This window comes from Lactuca serriola, chromosome 2, assembly GCF_051521515.1.
Source record: "Lactuca serriola cultivar US96UC23 chromosome 2, Lser_US96UC23_V15, whole genome shotgun sequence".
Taxonomy (NCBI): Eukaryota; Viridiplantae; Streptophyta; class Magnoliopsida; order Asterales; family Asteraceae; genus Lactuca; species Lactuca serriola.
In genome coordinates, this window is record NC_136409.1 from 160,352,643 (window position 1) to 160,360,446 (window position 7,804).

A 7,804-nucleotide genomic window follows, 5' to 3' on the forward strand; every position below is an offset into this window, starting at 1 on the left:
AACGCCAAGCAATGACCCGAATTCACATGGGAACGGAAACACCAGATGAAATAGAAATACACACATTTTTTCCTCTAAGTTGCAAGAACCCATATAAGATGCTAATTTCGGGATGAAATTCCCTCTAACGGGGGGATGATATTACAATTGGAAAAATTTGATTAAGCAAGGTTTAACATGTAGCTTTGTGTAAGTAAAATCACAATGTAACCTTGTTGCAATAAAACACTTGAAAGGTAAAAGGGCATTATTAGTATATGTATAAGTGTATGTATATATGCGTACTTTGAAATTTATGTTTATAGTAAACACTGAAAAGGAAAGTAAAACCAAATGATTGGAACATAAATCATGGAATTAAAACATTGTTTTATAATTTTTGGCCGAAGTACCCCACCCCTTGAGATTTCGGTTTTCTTAGGACCATACAAGGCCAAAATCTCCCACCTAGAACACCCTAGGCCGAAAACACCACACTATAACCCTCAATAAGGCTAAAAACACTATAAGGGAATAACCTAGGACCAAAATCAACTCAAACCAAAAGCCACTAGGCTGAAATCTCCCCCTAGGCCAAAATCACATGTGATTTCGATCATACTAGGGAGTTTCAAGGGGGTTTTCGGCTAAATAAAGTAGATAAGGGGGTTTGATTTTATGAAATGATGTTCCAAAATTTTCCCATGCAAGTATTACCCAATAGAAACCCATGTATTACCCAACAGATCACAATGTAAATGTCCTTTCAATTTCCTACCTTATCATGGACGACACCACACCTCCAGAATCCTCACTCTTCTATTTTCACTAAAAATATTACTCCATATCCACTCAAATAGCCAAGTCCAAATTTCCAAGTTCAACATTCTCCAAGCATTATCCTTAGATTTTTGGTAAGTATATTCCAGAATTCCTAGCATTCTATAAATTTTATCTTAGTTTCAACCTATTTACACACATTAAAATGTGGTAAAACCCTTAGGCTAACATTACTTTCAAGGAAGTTCATCAACCTCATTCAAGTGGTTATGCTTTAAGATCTTCATTTTATTACTTCCAACAACCCACAAATCCACTCAAGGTGAGTTCATACCCCCATATTTTCAAGTTTTTTTCATGTGTTAGGGAGGGGGGAATACAAGTCAAAAAAAATTATCATACAAACATTTGCATGTTTCATCTTTATGTTAAAATATAAGATATTGTTTGCATAAGATGTGGTTATCACTGACTTTCCCCAAATATTTGTGGTATATTAATTTTAAAATACAAAACTAACAAAAACAACATAATCTATGTCATGAGATCGTAAGAAAACTTATGATTTGCAGAACTCGTTGGTTTATGAAGCTTTTTACGAAAATATAATTTTTATAACAAAAAGGAGTACATTTTAGTGTTTCACTATTTTGTGGGTTACAACCCAAAAACTATGATTTAACTTTAGAATTTGAAACTAGACAAAATATTCACTATGTGTTTATATAAATGTTTACATAAATGTTCATGACAAACAGACATGATAAACTATAATTTGTATAGTTAGAGAGTTACTAAAACTACACTATCATTTCATCATAAATAAACAATTATTAAAGGTATGATTATTTTACTTACAACATAACGAATTTTCAACACTACAGACGTAAACCATTTGATATAGACTTGTGAGACACTACTTCATTGTACCTACCAGAGTACCTACTAAAGTCTTGAATTATAACCATAGTTTATTGTAGGGAGAGCATGACACTTTTGTATAGATCTATACGGGATTGACAACCCCGCACGTAAACTGTTAGTTGCAGTTAGACTGGAAGGTTTGGGGTGACAAATGTCGGAATAGTTCCAAAGTCTGAAGAACGTCATTCAGGCCACTAGTCATATTAGTATGGTTATAATAACTCACATAGAGTGTCGACGATACATTGGATTTACAAGTCAACATACGCTCAAGTAGTTTTATATAATGATAAAATTACATAACACTACCTTTCAGTACAACATTACGTATATTTTTAGTCTTTAGATTGAGACTTACGTTTCATTTAAAAGAAAATATTGGATTTTCTGGAAGTGTACACTATATTTCTACACGAAACAGTTAAAATCTTCCTTGTATACAAAAACGCTGATGAACTCACCAACTTAGTTGTTGACGCTTTTCAAAATCACTTGTATTCTCAGGAAACCAGTAAACAGGTAACCACAAGAGTTTTTGGAGGATGGGACATCTTCACATCATTTCATTCATTTTTGTCGACACATGCATATGGTGTCATGTAAACAACATTTGAGTACAATGTAAATCTATTTACTATTCAATCTAATGGTTGTGATGCTTGTTTCATTTATATTCAATTGTTATGATACTGTCCAATGAAGTCCTCTTCCCCCAGATGTTTCCATCGTTCCGTTTCAGGGGTGTGACATTTTGGGTCATTAAGTCGCGCTCACATCGTGGGACCTTATGTCTCATAATACGGGTCAACTAGTCAATGAGTCAATGGCCACTCACGAAATGACCACTAAGATCTCGCTTCGTGAGGGCCCTCAAAATGAAATAAATGAAGAATATGAGTACCTTAGGGTTTAGGATGTTACATTAAATCAAACTTTAATGATTTGTTGACTTTTATGTTTGTTATTAAAGCGTAACTTTTTTTTGACCATAGGTGGATAGTAAATAAATATATTTTAATATTATGTGCATTAATGAAAAAGTAACACTCGTCAAATCCTCATTGGTAACTTTAGGCTATAAAACGAAGAAAACTATACTCTCAATTCCATATCATCAATCTATCTTTGATCCCATTAATCTTAAACCCATGAACACCAGAGGCATGTTTCCTTTTCTTGTTGCAATGGTGGTTCTCGTAACACCGTCTACTACTAAACGAGTATATCCGTCAATGCCTCCGCCACCACCACCACCACCACCACCGCCACCACCACCGACACCTCCAATGCCAGTTCATGAGAATCTCATTTCACCATCAAATGCACCAAAAACTACTCATGTCCTAGAACCTGTAGATGAGCACAAACACAAACATATGCTTCATCACAAGCATGAGCATAGTGATCATGATAACAAATAAAATGTATTATAATAATCATTTTAAAATTTATGAATAATAAAACAATATTTTGCTTTTAACAATATGTTTTAAATTAATAGATTAATTATATTAAGTTGAAAATTGAAAGGTAATAGATGTTTCAAACGCAAATGTTGATATGATAAATTTCTTCTTTATAGTACATCATGTCTTAATTCTTTCAACATGCATATGCAAAAAAAAATAACTATATAGTTTTATTTTGCACAACACGCGAATATTCGACTAGTTATATTTAAAAGAAGGTCATGAGGGTGTTGCAGACCAATAACTAGGGTTGTGAATGTGTTGCAGATTAATTATCTGAAGAAGTGTGTTGCACATCAATGATTAATGGTAGAAAGTGAAGTACATGTCAAAAGTGATTAAACTTCTTTAGATGGAAAATTGGGACATAAGACCCATATGGTATAGAAAACTATATCTACTTCTTAATTCGATAAAAATTTATGTGAAAGTGTGTTGAAGACTAACTTTATGTGTGGGTTGCTATTATTCAAAAATCAATTACCATTATTTTAGATCTTAAGGATCTTATATCCCAATTTTTCGATATAAACAACGTCAATCATACTTGAATTGTTATTATATGTGTAAATTCATTATTTGATAAAAATAATGGTTTATTCATTATTCAATATTAATGGAATATATAGGAAAATGGTTTAAATATGTTTTTTGTTGTTGAATATTCGAGTCAAAATAATGTTATAAAATATTAGGAAATCTCCAATAAAGTCCTAATAGTTTAGGTCAGTTTACATTTTAGTCCCAAATTACATTTTGTTTACAAACAAGGACAAAATATTGGCTACAACTTCAGAATAATCTCGTGTGGCCGGTTTCGCAGATTTAGCCGGTATTCCAGCTTTTTTCGTTAATTCGTCAAAATATTGAGACTTTTTTAGTTAATTCAGCTAAAACTTCGGAATATCCGTTTTATCAACATATTAAAAATTCTTTGTTTTTTAAATGAGTGTATTTTTTTCATTTCTTTTTATACAATGTTATATATTTAGTTTTAAAGTCACGAAAGTTATAAAAAGAAGTATCTATACAATCCACAAAACTAAAAAACTTCATAAATTTGTTTGAAAACCTTTACTAAAGATAAAGTGCACCATGATTGCAAGATGAAATTCATAAAAAAAATATTATATTTTTTCTTTTGATTTCAACATTGGTTTAAGTATTGAGATAACCACAAAACCTACATAATAACACTAATCATGTATACTTAAATCTGTGGGATAACATTTCTCGTTAATACTCATTTTCTTCATCATTATATTAGTTGTTTAAAACCTTAATCCATTTACCTACTTTCTCCATCTGTTTCTTTCTATCTATTGAAAAATTAGGAAGGATGTGATAAGGGATACATACACACACCCCTTAGATAGATCTTTGTCTTTTCTTTTTATGTGTACACACAGACATACATATAAAAGTTTCTAACCTGCAACGTGTGTGTGTGTGTGTAATGAGGTATCAAAGACAAAGGAATATGTGTTTTGTGGTTTATCCAAGGCAAGACTAGCTGCTTCTAAGATGTTGCTACTGTCCTTGGCAAATTGAGGTACGAGTCTAACATGAGCGTGTTGAAGTGCATGATTCAACCCGTTTATTTTCATGTCAATCAATTTATTTTCATGTCAAGTTGACTCGTTTAGAGTATAGATCTTAGAAGTATGTCATTTTATACTAGATTAAAAAACTAAATAAGTTGAAAGAGTACAACTTTAAGAGGTGGATAAGAAAAAGTGAAAAATAGAAAGGAGTAGTTGTTTAAGACGTGGATGAGTGAAATTCACAATAAGCTTAAGGGTAATTGATCAATTGACAAAAAAGGCCAAAATTTTTGATCAATTAACGAAAAAACCCAGAATATGGACTAAGTCTAGGAAAACGGCCATGAAGGGTTATTCTGAAGTTTTAGTTGGTATTCTCTCATTTTTTGTAAACAATTTGGGATTAAATCATAAATTCGCCCAAAATATTCAGACTTTATTGGAGATTTCCCTAAAATTCCATATGATATACACATTCATTAAAAATAAAAAGGTAAAATGTATATAAAATTGTAACACCTGTAAATTTGGGCTATATGATTAAAGTATAATATGATAAATAATCTAAACAAGTCGTAGTAATCGTAAAAGAAAACTCTACATATAGAGTGTCCAAATTTGACTTCATATTCGAAAGTTATAATTTTTTGAAGCTTTAACACAACAGTATGTGACACAGAAACCGAAATTGAAATCGATCAATTCTTAGGAAAAACAATCTAGACAAGAGTCAAAGATCACGTCAATACCTATCTGCCGATATAAAGCAGTCGAGAACGGATATCGTATGAAAGATATATGACTTTTATATGAACTTTAACAGTTTAAGACTATAAAAATATAAATATTAAAATAAAGTGAGAATTAACTAACAGGGTCTAACTTCTCAATGTGGATATAAAGAACTTCAAAAACGGAGCTTGTATGAGAAATATACGATTTTCCGAAGCTTTTCGAGAAATGCCACGGGCAAGTATGTTGCATGGCATACACACCTTCTTGAAGGGTGATGCTTACCAAAAAGTGCTTTCCATGTGGCAAAATATTTGAGGAGCATCGTCGACTGAAGTGCACAGTGCACACCTTGCTAGGCGCGACAAGTAGAAACTATCTAGTTAGAGTTCTGCTAGTTCAGTGTTTGGACATTTGTTAGGAAAATCTGTGTAACTTAAGCTACACTTATATCTCTTTTATCGTAACTTATATTTATAATCATCATCATCGTTAAGAATTTATAAATAAGATTTATTAGTCATTCCATGTCAAAATACGAATTGGTTTACATACAGATTAATGTTTAGGCTTGATTTAGTGAGGTGTTTAAACTGGGATTTGCAAACAGTATACTCTTTATACCAAACAGAATCTAGCTCCGATATGATCCTACCTGATTATTCCTTACTTGATAGATCTTGATGTAGACATTGGAATTTTTGAGGAATCTAGACTTTCTTTAGTCATGAGGAATATTAGAATAAGACTCAGTATAAATAATACTTAGGTCACGTCAATGGATAATTCAAGGTGTTAGGCGAAGCTCTGCCGAATTCTCCAGTCACCCACCTAATTCAGGTGAGTGGAGAGTACCTATCATGAACATTATTTTAAAACAAGTATTAATTAAAGCAATATATATCTATCAAAGCGTTCATATGTGAGCTATATGCTTATTGTCTGGATTATGTATTAGAAATGTATTTGATGATATACGATATGCGAACCAATTATGGTTCTATATATATACATATCGATTATTATGTGATATTAATAATAGAAGTATTATTAAAGAGAAAGATAAAAGTATAATAATACCTAAATCACTCAGTGTCAAATAAATACACTAAGGTAGGATAGTGTTGCCTAAATAGATATTGGGTACCATCTTCTTAGTAGTATATGTGAGATGTGAACGGAGGGTAGAACTCTAACATTGGTAATCGGGAGGATATTCAATATTTCCCCTCTTTTTTCTTCAAATAATTTTCGAAAGTCATCTAGGAGAGTATAGATGACCACCCTTTACGAGACTATGTCTTGTGGTGTTAATAAATCATTGATATGAGAGGATGGATTATGTATAGTTATTAATCAATGATCTAATTATGGATTGTGTATGGTTATTAATCACTGATCCGAGAGTATGGATTAGGTAGAGCGTGGATTAAGGACAGTCTTTCATCACTAAGCGTGGATTATAAATTAGGTATAGTCATTCATCACTGATCGGAGAGTATGGATTAGGTACCGTAATTTATCACTGATCCGAGAGTATAGATTAGGTATAATAATCAGAGTATTGAATTCTTTTCTTTGTTGTCTCTATTGATCCTTGTATACTACTAAGGAAGCCTCGAAGTAGCATAGTAAAATTGCTATTTACATTAATCCTTCTGGTTAAATTTCGTAAGGTCATAAAGGATCAATTTGCGAGGATCGACAAGATGGGGTAGATTGCTTATATATATATATATATATATATATATATATATATATATATATATGATAAAAGTTGATCTTGCAAGTTTTTAAGATACATATTATTAAAACATTGTGGGATTGAATACCATATGTGTCTCACCTGGTTTCCCAACCTAAACCACTTAGTTTCTTTGTATATTAAAGATGGATGGTAGAAAGTGAAATACATGTCAAAATTGATTAAACATATTTAGCTGGAAAATCGGGACATAAGATCCATATGATAGATAAAATTGTATCTACTTCTTAATTCGATATAAATTTAAGTGAAAGTTTGTTGAAGAAGAATATGTTGTGTTGGTTGCTATTGTTTAGATTCAAATACCATTATTTTGGATCTTAGGGATCTTATACCCCGATTTTTCAATATACACAACTTCAATCATACTTAATATGTTGTGATATGTATAAATTCATTATTTGATAGAAAGAATGGTTTACTTATTATTTGATATTCATGCAATATTTAGGAAAATGGTTTAACATGTCTTTGTTGTTGAATATTTGAGTCAAATAAATATTATAAAATATCATATGATATACACATTCATTAAAAATATAAAGGTTAAATTTATATAAAATCTTCTAAGATTCCTAGTTAATTGTTTCCAGTCAATTTCGAAACTAAAG